The sequence below is a fragment of the Aquarana catesbeiana genome, linkage group LG01, assembly GCF_042186555.1.
Source record: "Aquarana catesbeiana isolate 2022-GZ linkage group LG01, ASM4218655v1, whole genome shotgun sequence".
NCBI lineage: Eukaryota > Metazoa > Chordata > Amphibia > Anura > Ranidae > Aquarana > Aquarana catesbeiana.
The window spans coordinates 642,820,722-642,846,014 of record NC_133324.1 but is presented as its reverse complement, the minus strand read 5'-3'; the positions used below and the strand labels follow the sequence as shown (position 1 = coordinate 642,846,014).

Here is a 25,293-nt window from a genome sequence, read left to right as displayed (position 1 = left end):
CGATTTTATTCTTGCCTTGGCAAGTGATCTTGTATTGTAGGCCCAGAACAAACTTCCCAACTAAACCAAATGAATGCAAAACAACAGCACCATCACATACCTTTGTTAAGTACAGGGTTAATATTGTTCAGCTGAATTCATTCCTAGTCATTCTATGCCAAAAGGATTATGAAACTACACACACCCACTATCTGCCCTTCGCTTCTCTGTCTGTGCTCAACATATATTATATGGGCTGTTAAGCTATAAAATAGGAGAAAGTGCTACTACCGAGTGAAAAAAAAAAAAAAGTTGCACACAAACGAGTTTCAAAGGCAGACACTTGGAGCATTTTATGAACAGTCTGCTGATCCTTTCCTTGCCATACCATAAGTATCATACTACAATTAGAATGGCTAGAGAAAAATAGAAGTATGCTTTTTTTTTTTTTTTTTTTTTTTTTTTTTTTTATGAACTTTTAAAAGAAAAGCCTAACAGGGCACACCTGTTATGAATTGTCTCTGTAGCATGCCTCGTTCCAATATTCATTTCTCAAATGTTTTCAAAGGCAAAAAGGAAGACATTTTCATCTGTCACGTCTGTTGCCCTTTTGACTCCTTTCCATCGCCCACTGATTTTGCTGCCAATTAAAAAGCACGCACATTTCCCTTCTGCTAGATATCACAAAGCTGCCTGTAACATTATGTGTGGAACTTCCTTTCTGAAGCCAAAGTTCCAGCTCAGCACTGTTAGCACAATTAAAGAAAAATAATGTGGCCAGTCTGACAGGAAGTCATTGGAAAAGCTCTGACTGTTTTGGAACAGGCGAACAAGTAAGACAGCCAGTAAATGACTATGTGTGTATTCATTTTCAGAAATTAGACATTAAAATAGAAAATTTAAAATATCTGAGAGCGATGGCTTAAGATAGAAATACCATAAAAAATTCAAAGAGATTTCCCTTCATTTCCTGTACCATAGACTCAACAGGAAGTGAGATTAATTTTTGAATATGAGGGAAATCCTCTCTTAGACAGTGGTTATGGGAACAAGTGTCCCGATTGGAAGGTTTCCTCTCGATTTCTGTTGGCAACTTAAATCTTTTGGAGTTATCCTCACTTTAAGGCCTCTTTCACACGGATGATCCGTATGTCCGTTTTTCATCCATCCGTTTTCGGATGAAAAACGGACATACAGTCATCCCTATGGAGCGTCGGATGTCAGCGGTGACATGTCCGCTGACATCCGACCCGCTCCGATCCGAAAAGTGTAACGGAGGAAAAACCTACTTTTTCCTCCGTTTTCGGATCGGATGACGACGGACACTACGGACCGTCATCATCCGATCCCCCCATAGGGGAGAGCGGCGCTCTGACAGGTCCGTCGCTGCACAGTGTGCAGCGATGCACCTGTCATCTTCCTGCTCAGCGGGGATCGGCGGAGCTATCCCCGCTGAGCAAGCGGATGTTCACGGGGCGGATCATGACTGATCTGCCCCGTGTGAAAGAGGCCTTATTCTCAGGGACACTGGTGACCAGAATAATTCTAGAAATTGACAGACACCAAAAAAAAAAAAAGCTGGCAATTTTTTTTCTTTACATTCAGCTATCAGCGGGGGAAGCCCGACAATAGCTTATGACTCATCGATTGTTAAGGATGCGGTAGCCGGCTTCCTGGCCCTGTCCTTAGCGACCAGCTATATACAGTGAATGTAAGATTTAAAAAAAAAAAAAAAAAAAAAAAAAAAAACACACCACACACGCAAATTGTGGTAAAATCGATTACAAAAATGCAGAAAGCACAGCAAAAAGCACTGCAGAAAGGCTCAAAAGCAACCTGCATAGATGTGAATCAAGCCTAAGACTAGTTCAAACGCACAGAGGTTGATTTAATAAAACTGGATAAATCGCGGTAAAAATGTTTTGGATGCGGGTCAATTGAAGTCTATTACATGGAAAACACTGCATTTTGCAGGAAAAAGTCTGCTCATTCTGTATAGGTTCCAACGCCCATGAGAATCACACTGCCGCTTTTTAATGGCACCCGTTCAGATCAGTGCGATGAAGTCACAGTGATTTTGAAAAGGTGCCTACACTACTTTGGTGCGACTTAGGTCCAGAGAATGTAAAATCACACTAAAAGTGGCGTCAAAGTCATAATCCAAAGTTGCACTGGAAATCATGCATCTTTGGAGTCATGCTAGCGTGAATGGAGCCTAAAGCATTAAAGTGAAAGTCTAGCCTATTCCTAACCAGGCTGAAATCTTCTCCCACCCCCTTCTAAAAACTCTATTCTTATCTACCCTGTAAAAGAAAGATTTCTATACTTGTCTTTTGTAAAAGCAATCTGGTCTGGTCACATGGTCAACTGTCAGCTTCAGTGTAGAAGAGGGGCAGTCAACAAACCATCAGATGTGCAAAACTATTTTTGGGGCTTGTTCACACCAGCCTACATGCTAAATAGCATACAAGTTTGTGCCTACTATGTAGGAGTGATGCATTGTCAGAATGCAGTGCACGGTTTAAGTTTTTTTTCTTCAACTTTTTTTTTTTTTTTAAACTCTATTGAAGTCATTTAGGTCTGTGGACCACAGCATGACTTGCTGCAGCTCATCACTATGGGATTGATTTACTAAAACTCGATAGTGCAAAATCTGGTGCAGCTCTGTGTAGAAACCAATCAGCTTCCAGGTTAAAGAGCTGTTCACACTGGTCCGACATGCGCTCTGACTTCGAGAGCAGGACATGTCAAAATCAATGGTTCCCCATAACTGGTCTGACTTGTAACGGTTCGACTTTGAAAAAGGTTTCTGCACTACTTTGGTCCAACTTGGGCGCAATTTCAGGCCTTTGGTTTGAATGGAAGTCACATCCAAGTCGGATCATCTTAACTGATCCGATTTGCGGCATGCAACTTGTGCCCGGAGAAGAAGTGTATGCAATGTTAGCAATGTAAAATCCCCCCCAATCCATACCGGGCCCCTTTGAGTCTGGTATGGATCTTGATAGGGAACCCCACGGCAAAATAAAAATAATGCATGGGGTACCTTCCAAAACTATACCAGACCCCCCAAAATCCATACCAGCCCAGCGGGTCAGGAAAGGAGGGGGGGGGGGGGACCAAGCGAGCGCCACCCCCTCCTGAATCAAAAAAATAAATAAATAATGCAGTGCAGGGTTACAAAAAACAAGAGATGGTTTATGAAAAGTCCTTTATTAAAAATGAAGAATGTCTCCGTTGTAGTTCCAACGTCAATCATGATGTCTTAATGATGTTCCTCCACCGATGTCTTCTTTCTCCACCGCCGAAAAAAAAAAGCTCCACCTCAAACGCTGGCTCCCGCTGTTCTGTGAGCTCCGATGCCTGAAAGTTCTTATATAGCTCTGAGGCATGGCCATGTGGCCAAGTGATGTCACCCTGAGACCCTGCCCCCCCATCACAAAAACAGGCATGAGGGTGACGTAACCGCATGGCCACGCCCCATAGCTAGACAAGAACTGTCAGACACTGGAGGAGCTTTTTTTTTTGTTTTCCCAGCGGCAGCAGCAGGGGAAGAAGACAACGGCAGAAGAAGTAGAGAAAGAAGACATTGTGATTGACGTTGGAGCTAAGACAGGGGACACTCTTAATTTTTAATAAAGGACTTGTCAAAAAAAAAAAAAAAAAAAAATCTCTTGATTTTTGTAACACTACATACTCATTCACATGGGGGGGGTAACGGGATCTCTCCCCCCCCCCCTTTCCTGAGCCCCCCTGTCCCAAAGTACCCACCCCCCCTCATGTTGAGGGCATGAGGCCTCAACCCCCCTCAATTTCCTGTCCTACCAGGCTGCATGCTTGGCTAAGGGTCTGGTATGGATTTTGGGGGGGACCCCCACGCCTTTTTTTTTGCATGGGGTTTACCTTCAAAATCCATACCAGACCTGGTATGGTCTTGGGAAGGGGACCCCATGCCGTTTTTTTTTTTTTTTTTGGTGTGCGTTTCCTGTCAAGATCCATACCAGTTTGTTCTGCACTCCCATTACCCAGATTCAGCCGACAGCGGGCTAAGGCTGACATCACAGAGCTGTTCCAATCTCTGCAGGGACTTGGACAATAATGTCAGGATCCACCCTCTCCAGTCTGGCACTCTAGTAACTGACAGTCACCCCTCTACACCCAGAGCTAACCCGAGAACTGAGCAATCAGTGGTCTTTGTCAGTTCTCGGTGTAGAGCTGCCAGAAGGGCAGCTTCAACATTGGACTGATGCTGCAGCCATCTAGGCATTTCATTTTTCTAAATCGTGCACCCCTTTCAGGCTGCATTCACACCTGGGCGTTTTGAATCGCGGGCAGCTTTGCCACGATTCTGCCTGCGATTATAAACGCTCAGGTGTAAATGACAAATCACACAATGCACATTTTAGATGCTATTAAATTTTAATGGCACCTAAAAACGTGTTACCGTTCTGTCGCGATAAATTGCGCTTCAATCGCAGTAAACTGCATCACGTGAAGCTTGTTGCCCAAAAAAAAAAAGTCCAGGAGCTTCTTTTAAGCGACATGCTTCCTGCGATTGCAGCGTGATAATTGCGTCAGAACTGCACTGCGTTTTTAGGTGGCATTCAAATGAATGGCATCTGAAATATGCGTTGTGTGATTGATCAGTCACACCCGGGTTCCTTCATCCTATTTTAAAATGGCACATATGAGGCTTAATGCTGCATTCATGCTTTTTTGATCGCGGGCAGATTTGCCACGATTCTGCCGGCTATCAAAAAAAAGCGTGAATGCAGCATTAAGCCTAGTATATGCCATTTTTAAATCGGACGAACTATCAAAATCATTTTTTCTGTGTCCTCATCCCATGTTGATAACGAGTATGCCTAAAATGGTACGCTAATTCTCAAACGACAGAGGACAACTTCCCACATATGTAGCTACAATCTATCAACTCCATAGACAAACTTTTATTTCTGATCCTGTGCAGACTTGTTCATTTGATTTTCATAGGACGAACACTGTGCTAATAAAAAAAAAAAATGACAAGCAAAAAAATGTTTCCCACATGACTCTTCAGAAAGTTTTATCTCGGCTCTCGAACGCATTGTACTTACGAAAAGAAAGAGCCAGTGTTCTATCGAGAAATGCCATCTGTCTAAAAATGCCCCCGATTCATCTGCGGCTATGTCAGCTGGCGTGACGTCAACACGGCGCATGCGCAGATCGTCAGAGGCAGCATCCCACGATTTGCTAAGCGCCGAGGGAGAATGGAATTGGCAGATTCTGCCTCGCTATTGCGGGCCGGGTTGTGGGTGTGTTGAAGGGCGGGTTTTGTGTGGGTTTTAACCCGCCCTAATTGTCCGTACACACGATCCGAAAAAAAAATAAAAAAATACCGTTTTCAACGCGATTGTACGATAATCGGATCGTTAGTACAGAGCTTTTGAGAGACGATCACGATAATACATCCGATATTCGATCGGACAAGCACGAAAATTTTCCTTGTATGATACCAGATTGTACAATTTTCGTTAGTCAGTACAGTTGTCGTCTGAAAATACAATACAAATACATTGCAACACATAACATCACTTCCGATTTTTTTTTTTTTTCTGTCATACGAGAATTTTCGTGACTTTAGTAACCTATTCAATTTCTACTTGCGACTAGCAAGCGGAAAAAGTCATACGATCTGGCGTATGATATTCGGATCGTGTGTACGGGCCATTAGACACAGACAAAACCCTCCGTTTAACACACTCAAGCCGCCGTGCAACAGACAGAAAACGCACCGTTCAATACAGTGAAAACCCGCCCCGCAACAGTTCGGCAGAATCTGCCAATTTCATCTCTCTCGGCGCTTAGCACATTGTCAGATACTGCCTCAGACGATCTGTGCATGCGCCGTGTTGACATCACGCCAGCTGATCAACATATCAGCTGGAGTGACGTTGCGTGCTGCACATGCGCAGATCCATTGGAGGCATTTTTTTCGACGGTGGGCATTTTGATAGAACATCGGTTCTCATCAGGAATGGCCCAGGAATACACTGTGCGTTCCTGGGCCATTCACATGCGGTGCTGAAATCGCACCAAAAGTAGCGAATACATTACTTTTAGAAACTCACTCCAACCAGATCGCATGAACTTGTACCGTGCAATCTGCGTTTGGGGTGTCCTTAATATTGACGCAGATTGCAAGTGCGTTTTGAACACGGTGTGTGAAATGTGCACGGAACGCAGGTTTCCGTACCGCGTCCTGGTGCAAACCGGCTCAAAAGTCCAACGATCGTTCCGAATACGGATATTTCCGATTTTCTAATAGCGTGTACTAGGTTTTAGACTAGTAAGCACTGCTACATTTTTCCTCACACCACTTCTAAACCCCCCCATTATAACCCCAACTATTAACATACAAGTGACTACATATAAAGTACATATGAAGCACAGAGTGAGGATTTCCAGTCATTCCTGTCAGGACTGGGCTCAGCAGGCTGATAATGACAATGGCTGCTCCCCATTAGTGTCCGTGATAAGTCAGGGAGGAGGGGAGTATCACTGTCATTTCCCAGTCTTGTCTGGGCAGGCAGGGTGCAGACTTCTGCCCTCTTCCCACAATTCCCCACGGCTAATCAATCATTCACCCCCCACCCTGCACAACAAGGGTGTTCAGAATACATGCACACTCATTACAAAGTGGAGTTGTGCACTTGTAATGTACACAAAGTTTTCTTCCTATAGTAATAGCATGGAGCACCCACCTCTCAGAGGACTTGTGTGCTGGCCACTCAGCTCTGCAATGTTCTGCCGTTCTGTCTCGTGTAGAACTTCCGCCTGCGGGTTTTATATGAGAGCTGCTCTCTCTCTCTTGGGTGTTCTCTTCCTCTGTCTACCTCACAGGGACAGTCCGCTGACCCCTCCCAGAGAAAAGAGGGCGGCGGGCAAAGTACTGCTGACAAGGGAGGGTGCAGGGAACCTGGGCAGACGACGCCTCGCCCAGCTAGGTGCAGCGCCTGTGTACTCCTCACTGAAATGTAACAAACACTAATCCTTTCCTATGTGCTAAAAGTCAGCTCACATGGTTCCTGTCACTTTCTATTCTGCGTGAGGAGAAGCAGAGAGGAGCACTGCTCTTATCATACACATGAACACAGCTCTGCTCTATACTGTATATGTGTGTGATACACCTCACACCGCTTGATATGTGTGCGATACATCTCACATCGCTCCATATGTGCGCAATACATGTCACACCGCTCCATATGTGTGTGATACACCTCACACCGCTCCATATGTGTGCCATACATCTCACACCGCTCCATATGTGTGCGATATACCTCACACCGCTCCATATGATGTGTGCGATACACCTCACACTGCTTCATATGTGTGCGATACATCTCACACCGCTCCATATGTGTGTCATACATCTCACACCGCTCCATATGTGTGCGCTACACCTCACACCACTCCATATGTATGTGATACACCTCACACCGCTCCATATGTGTGCCATACATCTCACACTACTCCATATGTGTGCGATACACCTCACACTGCTCCATATGTGTGTGATACACCTCACACCGCTCCATATGTGTGTGATACACCTCACACCGCTCCATATGTGTGCCATACATCTCACACCGCTCCATATGTGTGCGATACACCTCACACCGCTCCATATGATGTGTGCGATACACCTCACACTGCTTCATATGTGTGCGATACATCTCACACCGCTCCATATGTGTGTCATACATCTCACACCGCTCCATATGTGTGCCATACATCTCACACTACTCCATATGTGTGCGATACACCTCACACTGCTCCATATGTGTGTGATACACCTCACACCGCTCCATATGTGTGCCATACATCTCACACTACTCCATATGTGTGCGATACACCTCACACTGCTCCATATGTGTGTGATACACCTCACACTGCTTCATATGTGTGTGATACACCCCACACCGCTCCATATGTGTGCGATACACCTCACACCGCTCAATATGTGTGCGATACATCTCACACTGATCCCTATGTGTGCGATACATCTCACACCGCTCCATATGTGTGTGAAACCCACACACCACTCCATATGTGTGCGATACACCTCACACCGCTCCATATGTGTGTGATACACCTCATACCGCTCCATATGTGTGTGATACACCTCACACTGCTTCATATGTGTGCGATACACCTCACACTGCTCAATATGTGTGCGATACACCTCACACTGCTCAATATGTGTGCCATACACCTCACACTGCTCCATATCATAGTTACCAACATTGCAAAAAAAATATGTGGGACACTTTTTTGGCTGTGGGGCAGAGCTGTACAATAATTAGGGGGTGGGGCATTCGTTTGTAGGCGTGACTTAGCAAAAAAATAAAACTGCGGCGCGCTAAGCACGCCACTGCGAAAAATTGGCGTGGTTTACGTGAAATAGTTGGCATGGCTTAAATGGGCGTGGCTCAAATGGGGTGTGGTTAGAGTCTGAGATGAATGAGGGATGGAGAGGGAAAGGGGGGGAGAGGAATGAAAGGACAGCAGGCCCAGATCCTACACAACAATAGAAATATGTGTATTCTAGAAAGTTTAACAATCAGCAGATAAAGATACTCCAAACACCCCGGTGTTAACGCTTCAATCATCCCGGCACCATAATTGTTATGGTGTCAGGATGATTGAAGCACATTATTTCTATCATTACATTGTAATATAAAATTAAATAATTCAACTCACCATAATGCTGAATCAGTGGGATCCCTGAGCGTGTCACTAGCCACGTCGCCTGCCACAAGCAGAGTCCATCCTTGCATCAGGTGCCACCAGCAGAGTCTGTCCTTGCATCAGGTGCCCCTAGCAGAGTCCATCCTAGCATCAGGGGTCCCCAGCAGAGTCTGTCGTTGCATCAGGGGTCCCCAGCAGAGTCCGTCCTTGCATCAGGGGTCCCCAGCAGAGTCCGTCCTTGGATCAGGTGCCCCCAGCAGAGTCCGTCCTTGCATCAGGTGCCCGCAGCAGAGTCTGTCCTTGCATCAGGTGTCCCCAGCAGAGTCTGTCCTCGTATCAGGTGCCCCCGGCAGAGTCCCTCCTGCATCAGGTGCCCCCAGCAAAGTCCGTCCTCGCATCAGGTGCCCCCAGCAGAGTCCGTCCTTGCATCAGGTTCCCCCAGCAGAGTCAGTATAGACCCCCTCAGTGCAGACCCCCCTCCATCAGTGCAGACCCCCTCAGTGCAGACCCCCCTCCATCAGTGCAGACCCCCTCAGTGCAGACCCCCTCCATCAGTGCAGACCCCCTCAGTGCAGACCTCCCTCCATCAATGCAGACCCCCTCAGTGCAGACCCCCCTCCATCAGTGCAGACTTCCTCAGTGCAGACCCCCTCCATCAGTGCAAACCCCCTCAGTGCAGACCCCCCTCCATTAATGCATACCCCCTCAGTGCAGACCCCTCTCCATCAGTGCAGACCCCCGCAGTGCAGACCCCCCTCCATCAATGCAGACGCCCTCAGTGCAGACCCCCCTCCATCAGTGCAGACGCCCTCAGTGCAGACCCCCTAGTGCATACCCCCCTCCATCAATGCAGACCTCCTCAGTGCAGACCCCCCTCCATCAGTACAGATCCCCTCAGTGCAGACCCCCTCAGTTCAGCCCCCCTTCATCAGTGCAGACCCCCCTCAGTTCAGACCCCCCTTCATCAGTGCAGACCCCCCCTCTATCAGTGCCAGTGCAGACCCTCCCCTCCCATAACGCCCCCAGCACATGTCCATTAGAGCAGAATGGAGCACTATGTGATAATGCAGCTTGACTGACTGGCAGCTCTACGGCCCCTGGGAGGAACTTGTACATTTTTTTTTGTTGCCGTGCTGCAGATACTCGCTCTGCCCATCCACCTCCATGGCAGCCATTTCCTTTCTCTTGACGGGCTGTTCGGGAGCTGGCATTGTGTTTGTGGCTGTGTGCTGTGTCTGGCCGCCGGCGCCGTGTGTTCAGTGGAGAGGGGAGGGGCCGATCCGTGCAGCTATAGAAGCCGATTCATTGGCTGCACGGATCGAGCCCCCTTCCTCTCTCCACTGAACACAAGAGGGAAGATCTAGCGGCGCCAGCAGCCATTTTGCTGGAGCCAGCTGCTCAGAAATATAAAAAACAAACATTCCCAATTTTCACGAAAATCCCAATTCGGGACAGCCTCTGATCGGGATGAGGGTCCCAAAATCGGGATTGTCCCGGGAAAATCTGGACTGTTGGCAACTATGCCATATGTGTGCGATACATCTCACAGACAGACCTCCCAACTATGTAATTTGAGGAAGAGGGATACTTTGGGATGGAAAAGATGCAGGGCATGCTGTGAGGAAAAAGGGAACGGCTAAATTGGTCATCATTAAAGGGTTAGGTCAGCTTTGTACTACATGAAAAGAGGAACTCACCACACCCTCCCCACACCCCTTGTCCTTGTTGTACTTACCTTCATGGATGATTAGCTTTCACTTAACGCAAAAGCTGTAACACACCTGGGCGTTTGATAGATATGCTCTTCTGCACCTTTCTTTCTTCCAGGATGGCTCAGAGTCATTGTGTTCGGAGATGACCAATACCCACTCACCACACCCATGTGTACTGCATTTTCTTGGCGCAACATGACAGCATACATGTGGTAGTATGCTGCCATGGATTGGCGCCAATAAAGGAAGATCATGGTAAGTATTTGATACAATTTTCCGTTTTCCTGGCGGCAGCATACTTCCAAATGTATGCTGCTATGGATTGTTGCCGGGAAAGAAAAATTATAGCAAGTATTTGATACAATTTTCCATTTTCCTGGCACAAATAAGGCAGCATACTACCACATGTATGCTGAGATGGACTGTCATTAAGAAAGGAAAATTATAGTAAGTATTTGATACAATTTTCCATTTTCCTAGCACCAACATGGTAGCATATTACCACATATATGCTGCCATGGATTTGCACCATGAAAAGAAAATTATGGTAAGTATTTAATACAATTTTCAGTTTTGCTGGCACCAACATGGCAGCATTCTACCACATGTATGCTGAGATGGATTGTCATCAAGAAAGGAAAATTATAGTAAGTATTTGATACAATTTTCCTGGCGCCAGCATGGTAGCGTAAGGGAAAACCCAAAACTCATGTGTTTCAGTAAAGTTTTGACTGCTGAAGTCAGGTTAAAAAATAGATGTATTTATTATACAAGCCTGCAGTTAGCTACAGGCAGGGAGAGTGGCAGCACAATCACAGAACATAGTGGATAAAATGGCTATTCCATTTACCCAGTGTCAGTAGTATACTACCACATGTATGCTGCCATGGATTGGCACCAGGAAAGGAAAATGATGGTAAGTATTTGATACAATTTTCAGTTTTGCTGGTGCCAACACGGCAGCATTCTACCACCGCTATGCTGCCAAAGATTGGCGCCAAGAAATGAAAATTACGGTAAGTATTTGATACAAGTTTTCAGTTTTTCTGGCACCAACATGGAAGCATACTACCACATGTATGCTGCCATGGATTGGCACAAGTAAAGGAAAATTATGGTAAGTATTTGATACAATTTTCCCTTTTTTAGATCCCTGGACCGCAACATCGGCTGCGCGGTCAGCACAAGATAATCAAGGAAGGTAATAAGTGCAGCGAGGACAGGAGGTGTGCAATGGTGACCCTATGGGGGGGCCAGAGGGGGCCCTGGCCCCCCCAACATTATGCTGTGCCCCACCATGTGCCCCCCCCCCCCAATTAAAAAAAAATATTTTTTTTTTTACAAAAAGAAGGCAATGTCTAAGAGGGAGAGAGTCCCTAGTCAGTTCCTGCGGGTGATTTCTCCCCCCTCCCTCTGCTCGCTGACACTGCATAATGCGAGCGCTCACACAACTACGGCCACCCGATCTGCTACTCCCCCTGCATTCTCATTGGCAGGGAGAAGAGCGAGTTGCAGGAAGGACTCCACCAGGACTCTCAGTTACTGAAAAAACAGACTGATTTCTCCCGTCCTTAGTACAGGATAACCAGCCTGTAAATTCCAAGAGATGCCAGACCAGCGCTGTCAATAGCAGGGGCAGGACAGCAAGAGGAGGCTGGGGAACCCCACAGTGGGAGAACACCAGGGCCCGGTGGCAAGACAACCTTTGCAACCCTGATAGTTCTCCCACTGCTTTGGACCCTTATATTTTCTTGGTATGCTGGTGACATATATCTCTTGTTTTCTGCCACCCGGAGGGAAGGGAGCTTACTGCAGAACATGTGAAAGGGCCATTGTGGGATCGTAGTAAAGGGCCCCAGGATATATATATATATATATATATATATATATATATATATATATATATATATATATATATATTTGCATTTTATAGTTGCCCTCCTACATTTGTCCCTGTCCCCCCATGTGCCCCCCCTAAATATGAAAGCTGGAGACGCCACTGGAGGTGTGGGGGGGGGGAGGGGGTGGTGTAGTGAGTTAGTTCACCTTTTGGGCTCTTTCACACTGGTGGTAAGTTTACTGCCATCTGAAAAGCAATCTGTGGGGTATCAGAGGGTGGTATAGTGGCAGGTGTTCAGATGGCGCTGCTGCTGTCTCCTGTCACCTGTTTTTTTTTTAGGGTTTTTTTTTTATCTTTTTTTTCTAATTGCCGAATGGCTATTTTACATAGCTGGACCACACCAGAACCGTCAGCCAAGCGTTAGCAGTTAGCTTTGCTGTCCCATTGCTCTTAATGGGAAGGTTTGAAAGGCCGGGCCTGAGTAAAAATTGCCCGATTAGCAGCATGTATACAACCCTGTCAGGCTCTAATGTTAGCATCTCAGTGGGAAGCCAGGGGATAGTAAAACTGTGTCCCAGCCACCTGGTTTTACTGGCGACAGTCCCCTCACCTCCCCAGTCCATGGTGTGCAGGCATTGAGGAGATGATGCACTGTAACCTTTAGCAGCCAATGAGTAAGCAGTAATGATGTGCTCTAACCTCTTGCAACCAGTCATTGAGCAGTGAGGATATGCAGTAACCTCTAGCAACCAATCAGTGAGCAGTAACAATGTGCAGTAACCTCTAGCAACCAATTAGTGAGTGATGAGGATGTCCAGTAACCTCTAGCAACCAATCAGTGAGCAGTATTGATGTACAGTAAGGTCTAGCAACCAACCAACAAGCAGAAGTCAGGTGCTGTAACCGCTATCAAATAATTAGTGAGCCATAATGTGTGCTGTTATAGCAGCCAGTCAGTGAGCGGTAATGATACACTGTACCCTCTGGCAACCAAACGCAGTCGCTGCCTGATCTGATTCAGTAAACTGATTTTGAGTCCAGCTGCTATTTATCATATGTCTCAGGGCAGGTGGAGGGCGAGATTGCATGGGGGGGGGGGGGGGGGGAGAAAATGTGCCCAGGGTCCAATCAGTATTAAAGACGGTCCTGGCCCTATAAACAATAATGTAATTTCTCTTGTCAGGCATTGTCATATGGGGGGTAAAGCATGACAAATGGCACAAGTGTGAATTGGGACTAACCAAATACTTTGGTCGGGGCTATGGAAAAAAGAAGATTGCGTATAGAGTAGAGAGGAACTACAGTACTTCCATCCATTGTGTCAGTGTAGGCAGCAGTGTGTGCTAGTGTCACAGCCTGGTCTTTACTAGTCTACCCAGGGAAGTCCAACAGAATCTGAGATATTTGGGAGGTTTTCATAAGGGAACATTTATAAATACTGTCTTAAAGATTGCAGTTGCTTATCTGTGTAGTTGGATTTCAGCTCTTGTGTAAGTGTCCCTCCTTGTTCACTGACACACGTCTGCAAAGAGACCACAAAGTTTCATCTCCCTCCACCCACTTCTCAATTTCTCTCCCCCCTCTCACATTCTCCTTCCCCTCTTCTCTCTCTCCCTTCTCATTACCCCCAATTGAACCCTTTCCCCCTCCTGCCATGTCTCCCTCTCTCTCTCCCCTCCTTCCTCTTCTCCCCCTACTCTCTCTCCTCCTTTTCATACTCTCTCTTCTCCTTCTCGCTCTCTCTCCTACTCTCACTCTCTAACCTCCCTCCTCTCTGTGTCCCCCTCTCTCTTTCCCCTCCCTGTCCCCCCCCCCCGCTTCCTTTTCCCACTCTTGCTCGGTCTCTCACTTTTTGATCTCTCCCTCCCCCATTGTTCTCCAATTGCTCTATTTCTCTCCCCTTGCTCTCTCATCTGTCTCTCTCTCTCCCCACCAGTCTCATTCTCTTTTCACCCCTCTGCCTCTCTCTTCCCACCTCCTCCTCCCTCTCTCCCTCTTTCTCTCTACCCCCACCTCATGCCATCTCTCCCTTTTTCTCCCTTTTTTCCCTTTTCCGCCTCCTCATTTTCTTTCCTCTCTCTCCCCTTCTCACTCACTCTCTCCTCCGTCACCCTTTCTCTTCCCCCTCTTGCTCTTTCTGCAGTCTCTCCCCCCTCTCTCTTTTCCCCAGCTCACTTGCCCCCTCCCTATCTCCCCTGTCTCTCTTTCTCCTCCCTCTCTCCTTCCTGCACTCTCTCTGAATGAAAGTTATTACTTATTTGCCACATTCATATAGCACACATTTCTGCATTAAACAGCTCACGATTCATATCTGTATACCCAAAGTACATACAATTTAATGTTTCATAAAAGCACACACAGGCTATAGTCAGTATTGTAAGGACATAAAACTCCGCATAATTTTTCTGCAGGGCATTGAACCTTATACACCAACTCTGCAAAGCATCATTGCCACTGAGCCACCCATAGGAGATCATTCAAATCAGTGCTGTGACCTTTGACATCAAGCTACATCTATTAACATGCAGCATAAATCTCCTTTTTGCTTAAGGCAGAGTTCCACTTAAAAGTGGAACTTCCGCTCATTTGTCTCCTTCCCCCCTCCGGTGCCACACTTGGCACCTTTCAGGGAGGAGGGGGTAGCGGATACCTGTGTTTGTCAGGTATCCTGTCCCCATTTTCGAGAGATCTTGCCATGGCGAATTACGCAAGCAACTCGGCTCCCTCCTACTCCCGCCTCCTTCCCCAGTCACCGGGCCAGTAGGAAAGAGAAGCGGAGCCTCGTGCATGCGCAGTAGGGTTCCCGACATAAAGCTGTCGGGACACTGCCGGGTTCCCTTTCCCGCAATGGCGGCAGCAGCACCAGACAGCTCCAGGACAGGTAAGTGTCCTGTTAATAAAAGTCAACAGCTGCAGTATGTGTTGGGGTGGGCAGACCATCTCTTTAATATTATATATTCTCCTCCTATGTGGCCCTGGTTGTATATACAGTATATATATAATGCAGCGGTTGCCACTGCACATATTTCAGAAAGAAAATGGGCCCGGGGTGCACAGCAAAGCCTGTAGTGAATATAGTCCAAACGAGAGGGTGGCACTCACGGGTCTTGAGAGGTAAGCACACACAAAAGATTTTATTTCCACGTGTTGACAAGGCACAAGCTCGTCCTGAGGAAGACGAGCTTATGCCCCTTCGAAATATAAAAATCTTCACTGTGCGCTCGCCTCTCAAGATCCGTGAGTGCCACTCTCTCTTTTGATCTTTTGAACTATATATACAGTTATATATATATATATATATATATATATATATATATATATATATATAATGTGTATATAAAATATAACATAAAGAGTGCAGTGATCAGGAGCATGTCATATACAGAATTAAACATAGTGTTTGTAGTGCATATCTCAAGATTGCATAACTCACAGAGTGCTGAGCTCAAGCGCGCTTATTACACAGAGTGTGGGTCTCAGGAGTAACAAATGCACAGAGCCCCAGGGTCGGGTGTACCTATTGCAAAGAGGGCAGGGCTTAGGGGTGTGTTATCTCTTGCGGGGTTCCCCACTTGTTGCTGTTGGGTATATTATAACAAATGCTAGAGAAGAGTTTTACTGGGTAACATATAAGGCTGGGTTCACACTATTGCTAATTGTCTGGCTCTCTATGTCTCTATCTCCACAGTGGTTCCGGTGCGAATTTGCACAGAAGCCCTGTGCATCCTTTGGTCCGTTTCAGGTCCGAATTCAGCCAAAAATTTGGGCTGAAATCGGGCCTGAAACAGTAAATGGGGACGCACCGGACCCCTGCTGGGAGCCACATGCAAAGATAGTGTGAACCCAGCCTAAAGGATAAAAGGCAGAATGATTGATGACTGTGGAGGGTATGACAGTGAGTACTATGGGCTGGAGAAGGGTATGGAAAGTATGATAGTTAAGGCAGAAGAGGAGTATTGAGGGTTTGCCAGTGGGTAGTATGCACAAAAACAGTAGTGCAGAGGGTATGATGGCAGCAGTATGCCCAGAGAAGGAGTGCAAAGGATATGAGAGTGAATGGGGGCAGTATGTGCGGGAGAGAAATTTGCAGGATATGATATGGGAATGTCACAGTATGCACAAGAAAGGAGTATGCAGGGTATGAAAGGAGGATGGGGTAGTTTGTGCTGGGGAGGAGTGTAGAGGGAATGACGGGTTGAAGGGGCAGTATGGGCAGGAAAGGAATGAAGCAGGTATAAAAAAGGGTTGTACAGGGGAGAAGATTGCAAATGGTAAGAATGGAGGAGGTGGCAGTATGTACCAGTGATGGTAGTAAGTCACACATGTGCAAGTCACAAGCAAGTCTCAAGTCTTAACCTTCAAGTCACAAGCAAGTCCCAAGTTACTGTGGCGAAAAGCAAGCAAGTCAAGTCGAGTCCCTGCTAGAAGTCAAGCAAGTCAAGTCAAGTCATTTATTTTGGTCAAGTCACAAATTAAGTCAAAATACTGATCTACCCTGAAGCCGGGACTTGGGGGGAGCTTTCTTTTGTGTGTGTGTGGGGGGGGGGGCGGCTTTTGCCTAGGCCAAGACACAGCACTGGTGGTGCCAAGTCATTGCAAGTCAAATAGCCCAAGTCAAAGTCAAGTCGCAAGTCATTAGTGGCAAGTCAAAGTCAAGTCGAGTCATTTATTTAATTTTGTCAAGCAAGTCCTCAAACAGGTGACTCGAGTCTGACTCGAGTCAAGTCATGTGACTCGAGTCCCCCACCTCTGGTATGTACTGGAGAGAAGTCCAGACAGTATGAAAAGGTATAGTATGGTAGCTCCCACACCCACATGGTAAAACTCTCCATGATTATATGATGCTGGATGACCTACAGCCCAGAAATGAGGCAGGTTCTATATAATTTGCTGCAGCTTCTAATGTACACTGTGAGAAGCTCATAGTGTGTAGGGATGGGTCGAACACCCCCGGTTCGGTTCACACCAGAACACCTCGAAGTCTCGAACAGGCAAAAAGTTCTAGCAAACATGCGAACCCTATTAAAGTCTATGGGAGGGGGGGCGTGTCCAAGATGGCGACGGTAGATTTTTTTCGCAGCCCAAGCATAATCCGGCGGTGACCTTGGAGGCAGCGATCCTGGGGTCATATGCTACACTCAGCAATTTAGTGTTCTGCGGGGTTAGGGCCCATCCTGAGTTAACAACTTTGATACGTACTACAATAACAGTCTGACACCAAGCTAGGGCATCCTATCGTTCCCCGGAGACCCTCTCTCCCTCTGTGGGGCAACCCCAATCTTCCTCACAAGCACAGTGTACTCGACCCTCAGGTATGGACCTCCAGAGGCATAATGGGGCTGAAGCACCTGGTGACAGGGGGTAGGTTAAATAAGTTTCCGGAGCTTAAAATAGCGTACAACCTTCCCAACTGGATGTTCTTCAGATATCTGCAGGTGAGGCACGACTTTCAGCACCAATTCCCCATTGGTATCACCCTTGATTCGGACCCAGTGGAGCAATAGTCAACTAAAGTCCTGATAAGCCCCCTGTCCACACTATATTTCCATCTCTCAGCTTCCCCTTCTTCTAAATTAATTAAGACTTTTACGAAATGGCAACGGGAAATCCCATCCCTCACTGATGAGGACTGGGAAAGCTGTGTTTCCTCCTATGTCTCCAATCTGATTTCTGCAAGAGATCGTTTCATACAACTAAAATTTTTACACAGGGCTTACTATACGCCATGCAGATTGGCAGCTATATACCCGGACAGATCCCTGTCCTGCCCACGTTGTGGAGACCTGGAGGACTCCTTTATACATATAGCATGGTCCTGCCCCCTTTTGCAGAGCTTCTGGGAACAGGTTTGGGTAGATATTAACTAGGTTGCAGGGACAACACTTCCACTAACCCCTAAGGTCATGTTGCTGAATGTGATCACGACCCTACGGTGAGAAAATATGCCAAATTGTTCATAATATATTCCACATACTATGCTCGCAGAGAGATTTTACTGAAGTGGAAGGCCAAATTGCCACCCACCATCTCCACCTGGCGGAATACCCTGAATAATGTCTTACCCTTGTACAAAATAACGTATAGCAACAGGAACTGTCCGAGTAAGTTTGACAAAATATGGTCCTCCTGGATAGACTCCTGGGGTTCTTTACAGCCGGAGACCTCTCCGCCCAGCCTGGAAGTGGACCCTTAATCTCATCTACAATACAGGGCCGGGTGGACTTTGGCCTGATTGTCACCTGCCCCCCCCCCTTTCATTCTCTCCTTCCGCCCTCTACATATCCTCCCTGCCCACCCCCCCTGTCTTCTCCACAGTGCCCTTCTCCCTCTCCCCTCCTTCTTTATCCCTTCCTCCACCCTGGGTCCCCCCCGTGTCCTCCCCCCTTGGGGGAAGGGGGTGCAGATACCTGTATTAGACAGGTATTTGCACCCACTTCCGGGCATAGACTCCTGTGGGGGTCTACGTCACTTCCCGTCCCCCCACGCTGTCTGCTGGGAGACTCACGGGTCCCAGAGACAGCAGGGACCATTCGGACTGCGCAGCGCGACTCGTGCATGCACAGTAGGGAACCAGGAAGTGAAGCCGCAAGGCTTTACTTCCTTATTCCCTTACCGAAGATGGCGGCGGGAGCATCCGAGAACCGAGGGACGGTTCGTCCTTGGGTGCCGACATTGCAGGTGCCCTGGACAGGTAAGTGTCCTTATTTTAAAAGTCAGCAGCTGCAGTATTTTAAAAAAAAGCTGCTGACTTTTAAAAAAAAGACCTCCGCTTTAATGTCTGATAAACTCTTTTTCTAATGACCCTGTTGAATACATTTGACTGGTGTTCCCCTTACAGATATAAGTTAACAAGGTATACTATGGATATTTTTGTACTATATGTTTTTATTCTGCAATGTTTTGTGATACTGACATGTGAATATTGTCTTTCAATAAGGTTCTTACTTTGTAAAAAAAAAAAAAAAGTCTATGTGACACCAACGTGAAAAATCAAAAGTCCTAATTTTAAAGGCTTATATGCAAGTTATTACCATAAAAAGTGTATGGGGACCTGGGTCCTGCCACAGATCATTATCAGTAAAAAAAGAAAAATAAATAAAAGTCCTTAAATCTATCCTGTAGTTTGTAGACATTATAACTTTTGTGCAAACCAACCAATATACTTTTATTGGGATTATTTTTACCAAAAATATGTAGCAGAATACATATTGGCCTAAACCCTAAACTGATGAAGAAATTCGTTTTTTACATTTTTTTTTTTTTTGGATATGGATTCATGCACACTGGAGCTCATAAATGGCAGTTTTTTGGAGATCGGGCGTTTTTTTAACAGCCCATAAACTCCATTTTATGTTATCCTATTTGTCCATGCGCACATGGACGTTTTTGAACTTTTATCAGCAGTGGAGTTTATGGGCTGTTTTCTGAACGCCACAAAAAACACTTAAAAATGTCAAACGCCGATAAACGCGCATAAATGCGTTAATTAGTGTTCGCGTTTTTGTGATGTCGGAGCTTAAAAAAATATACAGGAAATCCTGTGCATACAGGAAGCAAAATTTGACCTCCCATCCACCCCTCTTGAGCAGACCACCCCCTCTCTTGCTACACACACGTCTGGTGAGTCTTGTGCAAAATGGCAAAGGACGTTTCACAGTCACAGCTCATTGCTGCAGTGCAAATGTACCCTGCAATTTGGGACTTGTCTCACCCTCAACATGGGGACCGTGTAGCCAAAAGGAATGACTGGAATGTGATCTGCAGCCTAACAGAGGACTGGGATGAAATGACCCATAGGATGAAGAAAGATTGAAGTAAGTGCATATGTGTGCATGAATGTAATGTTTTTATGTGTATGTTGTATATAGTTTCAAAAATGCTTAATAAGTCCCTTTGTTTGGTCAGTTGTGGCTTTGTAGACTTGATGGAAGTCACTAGTTGACCGAATAAAGAGGGAAGTAAAAGATAAGCTGCTTGCAGAGTGCAGTGGAGCACCTTCAAATATTAGGCCGCACCCCTTAGCAGAACAGATTCTTTTCCTAAGATGCTCCATGGAGTCGAGAACGTAAGTAATTTTTATTTTAGGGAGGGGCCAGTCGGGTGATATAGCATTGGTATTGAGTATATTTTTATGTAACTTTTTTTGGGTTAAATATTACACTTTTTTATAAGATTATTTTTTTAATAATTGTATTTATTTTTAAAATAATCAAATATTTTTTTAAAAATGTTGAAAATATATATTTTTTTACATTTGTTAAAATTTGTGTTTTTAAATGTTGGGGATTTTTAAAAAATAAAATAAATTAGGATTTTTAAATATTTTTAACTAATATTAATAAATTATTCATTTTTTTAAATTAATTTAATTTTTTTTAAATATGTATTGAAATGTTATTCTATCTAATCTATCTATCTATCTATCTATCTATCTATCTATCTAATATATCTATCTATCTATCTTATTTCTTCAACGGAACAACGCATTGTACAGCTGATTGCTGATTTGAATAAGAGAACCCTAAAGTGATGTATTTATGGATTACAGTCATCCTCGTGTGACTTTCTGTTGCAGCCTATTCATGCTGCTTTCGGATCTTGATGCTGGACGGGAGAAGCAGTGTACCACTCCACCTATGTGCCAGGTCCCTCTTCCACTGCTCCTCCTGGGCCACCAGTGTACCACTCCACCTATGTGCCAGGTCCCTCTTCCACTGCTCCTCCTGGGCCACCAGTGTACCACTCCATCTATTTGCCAGGTCCCTCTTGCACTGCTCCTCCTGGGCCACCAGTGTACCACTCCACCTATGTGCCAAGTCCCTCTTCCACTGCTCCTCCTGGGCCACCAGTGTACCACCCCATCTATTTGCCAGGTTCCTCTTTCACTGCTCCTCCTGGGCCACCAGTGTACCACTCCACCAACGTACCAAGCCCGTCTTCTAGCAGCCCTCACACTGGTCAAGGTTCCCCTTCGGCCTACTCATAGAATGTGCCAGGTCTCTCCTCCTACGTACAAAATGTGCCCCCTGCAAGCATGCCACCCCCACCTCAACACCAGGGACATTGATTTAGCACCACTAATCCCTCCAAATCACCACGCCAGGAATCACAGAGTGAATATCCTGTTTATGAACAATTATGATTTATTATTATTAATTTGCATTTTTTGAAGTTGTCACCCATTTTATTGACCTCAGATAAAAAGTTATTGGCCAGTTGATGGTCAGTTGTTATATTGGCTAACATTTTTTAGCTCTTTTTTTTTTAAAACATTACACTATATGAAAGAAGTAATTTGTTAAAATCATAATGTTTGGCTGTATTATTTTCCATTACCAAATAAAAAAAGAAGCAAAAAGATCTGAACTTTATTTTAATGTAATGAACTTTATTTAAATTCACTTAACTTGATCGAAATGAAAAAAAGATATATAATTTTTTTAATCTGTGAAAACATTCAAGGTAAGTAACTAAAAGGCTAATATCAAGAAAAATTAAACTAAATATATTGGTCTTGCCAGGCCAAACTACCCGCAGGGTAAAATTAGCAAGCTGATTTTGAATGTTTATAATTCTAGCAGAGCTGCGCAAGTCCATGAATTGCATATCATATCATTCTCTCGTTCACAATTAAAAAGTTATGCAGCATGCAGCATGCTAGGACGACTTTTATAGTGTTCTCCACTTCAAGCTGAATGGCGGAGAGAAGTACACGCCACTTTGCTGTACATACTCCAAAGGCGCACTCCACAACACATCAGGCTCGGCTTAGTCTATAGTTGTAAATTCTCTGCTGGTAAGTAAGCCCGCTTCCACTATATGGGCGCATTAGATGTTCTGCTAAGCCAAAAGCTTAATCGGTTATCATCACCAGTGGAAGACTGGGCTCCGTAGTGCCTGGAAGTGGCCTACAAGAAGGAATCCCTAGCTGTCTTTTGTGCAGCCGACGACCCAGTGCAGACTTACGGAATATTCAGGCATCCCCCTGACTCCCGTAGGCCCCCACATCCACAAATATGAAGCGCAGATTTGCATCCGCCAATGCCAGAAGTACAACTGAAAATTACTTTTTATAATTAAATAATGTGACCCAGAGTTAGGTGGTTTTTTGACTCGGACATGCTTTCCATCCAGAGTTCCTATACAGTTTGTGTCTTTTCACAAAATTCCTCAGCCACCTGTTCCCACGTTTCTTCTGTAGGCTCAGGCATCATATCATTATTTAACTCCACAGAGCAAGGCAGGTCTCCCGGGTCACTTTTGCCACCATGCTTACACCCATCAGAAAGTAGTGATGTAGCGAGACAAAAGATTGTCCTGTGGCCAGGAACCTACAAAACATTAAAAAATATTGTCAATAACATTTTTAAATTGGGAAAAAAGTTTCAAACTAACATTTTTTCTATCCAATACTTTTTATTTGAAAAAAAAATATTAAAAAAAAAAATATAAATAAATCAACAAGCCAGCAGTTTTTTTGTGATTAAAACATTGTCCAAGCTAAAAAAAAAAATCCCCATTAAAAAAAATTGGTTATGTAAAAAAGGCAAACAATATTTTCCAAAAATTGTATATTTTTTAAATACAATTGCGGAAAACGTTAAAAGAAAATGAAGAAAAAAAAATTTAATAACATTAATAAATACACATGACTAAAATAATGAAATACCCGAGTGTCACCAGGAGACGTTCCTCAGGAAACACACTCATTCTCATCTGGGTGTCCATTCAAGTAAGATGTGGTCGCAGCCTCTCTAGAAGATTGTCAAATGTGCCAACAGACATCCTTGTAAAGTTAAAAAACTTTTTAGGATAGTTACGCAGCTGAATGTATAGCCTGGTGAAATATCCGGAAGATATGCGTTGGTCCATCAATGGATGGGTTCAGTACCGACAAACTCTGGTCCTCTCATTCAGTTCTTTCCGTCTTCTAATACAACGAAACAAAATCAGGAGGAGTATTTCCTGCATTGTCTTCACGGTTGGATCCATAGTGAATGCAGCTAGCACCAGTAGACAGCTCCCTACTGAAGACAGTGCTCTTTCTGCTCTAAAATGGCTCCTAGGGTAAAAAATTCTATTTTTTCAATGCATTGTGGGAGTTTGGGAATGCATAGTGGGATATTTGGAGTGTCCTTTGTGTAATTTTATTAAAAACGCCCATAAACGCTGACACTAAAAAACCCACATAAACGTGCATAAATGCTATTACAAACCGCTAATAAAAGCGCGTTTTTCAACCAGCATTTTCTGCCAGCAATCTGACATCCAGAAAAAGGTTTTGGAGCGTCCAGTGTGCATGTGGCCAATGTATTATAGCAGAAAGTAGAAAATATTGTTTTTTTTTTCAAAACTGTTGGTCTATTTTTGTTTATAGCGCAAAAATTTAAAAGTGCAGAGGTGATCAAATACCACCAAAAGAAAGCTCTATTTGTGGGGGAAAAAAGACATTAATTATGTTTGGGTACAACATCGCACGACTGCGCAATTGTCAGTTAAAGTGATGCAGTGCCGTAGCGCAAAAAATGGCCTTGTCAGGAAGTGGGTAAAACCTTCCGGAGCTTTTTAAGTGGTTAAAGGGAGCTTTAAGATTCCGATAAGCCCCCTGCACGCAGACCCTGAAACCACTGGCCAGGGTTGTCGGGAAGAGGCCCCTGTCCCCATCAACATGAGGACAAGGTGCTTTGGGGGGAACCCCCCCATGTTGAGGGTAAGCGGCCTGGTATGGTTCAGGAGTGGGGGGCTCACTTGTCCCCTCCCTTTCCTGGCCTGCCAGGCTGCATGCTCGGATAAGGGTCTTTTTTTTTTTAATTGTCTTGGAGTTCCCCTAAAAATCTATACCAGACCCAAAGGGCCTGGTATGGATTTTGGAGGGGACCCCACGCAGTTTTTTTTTCTTAATTCTGGAATAGGGTTCCCCTTAACCACTTCAATACACTGTATTATATACTCTGCACTGCACTATATACCCTGCACTGTATTATATATACTACACTGACTGCTCTATATATTCTCCACTGTATTATATATACTAAAATGACTGCACTATATACTCTGCACTGTATTATATATACTATACGGACTGCACTATATACTCTGAACTGTATTATATATACTACACAGACTGCACTATATAATCTGAACTGTATTATATATAATACACTGACTGCACTATATACTCTGAACTGTATTATATATACTACACGGACTGCACTATATACTCTGAACTGTATTATATATACTACACTAACTACACTATATACTCTGAATTGTAATATATATATATATATATATATATATATATATATATATACTACACTGACTGACTGCACACTACACTAACTACCTGCCTAATCTCTATTCATTCACTATATATGGACGCCGTGTAAGCAGCAGCCTTATATAGTGTGGGGCGTGGACTTAGCCCCTGAGCCATGATTGGCCAATGGCTAATCATGGCTCTCACAGAACAGTGCACTGTAATTGGCCAAAGCATACAGGTCAGGTGCATGCTTTGGCCAATCAGCAGCTGTCAATGCACCGTGATCTCGCAGTGCATTATGGGGCGCTCTGCGGCGGGTGAACTTCTATGAAAAAACGAACAGCCGACGTTTGAGTCGAACTTAAGTTCGACTCGAACATCAGGAACATCCCTAATAGTGTGCAGTGAAATCAGTGTAAGCAATCTCAGTACAGGAGAGGAGTCTGTACAACTGTGCAACATGGAAGGTAAGACAAATTGCTCAGGTTAAGACTAATATATCAGTCCCTCCTTAGGAACCAAATTTCTCTGTCCCTTTTTTCTACTGAATGGTGCGATATTGTACTGTCATGAAACCCCCAAATTATTGCACTTACTATTTTAAAGTGTTAATATAAGAAAAAAGAAGTAGTCAACAAAAAAGCCTCAGTGAGTTTAGCTAATCATTTCCTGTGCATGAACTGCTTAAAGTAGAAGTATAGACAAAACTTTTTCTTCATTTTGGATAGAGTAATAGAGTGTCATAACCCCTGTCAGTTTATTTTTCGCTA

At 44.8% G+C, this 25,293-nt stretch overlaps 1 protein-coding gene across 4 annotated transcripts in view; it reads right to left on the bottom strand.

Annotated features, from left to right (window-relative positions):
- The window catches only part of PDLIM5 (PDZ and LIM domain 5), a 258,152-nt gene extending 251,203 nt beyond the window's left edge, over positions 1-6,949 (bottom strand). The window contains exon 1 of one of the 4 annotated variants that reach the window (XM_073601103.1): positions 6,723-6,949. The gene's annotated coding sequence lies outside the window, so the exon portion shown is untranslated. The remainder of the gene's footprint in view (positions 1-6,722) is intronic. The other 3 variants (XM_073601099.1, XM_073601093.1, XM_073601087.1) reach the window with 3 other exon arrangements.
- Between the last annotated feature and the right edge of the window lie 18,344 nt (positions 6,950-25,293).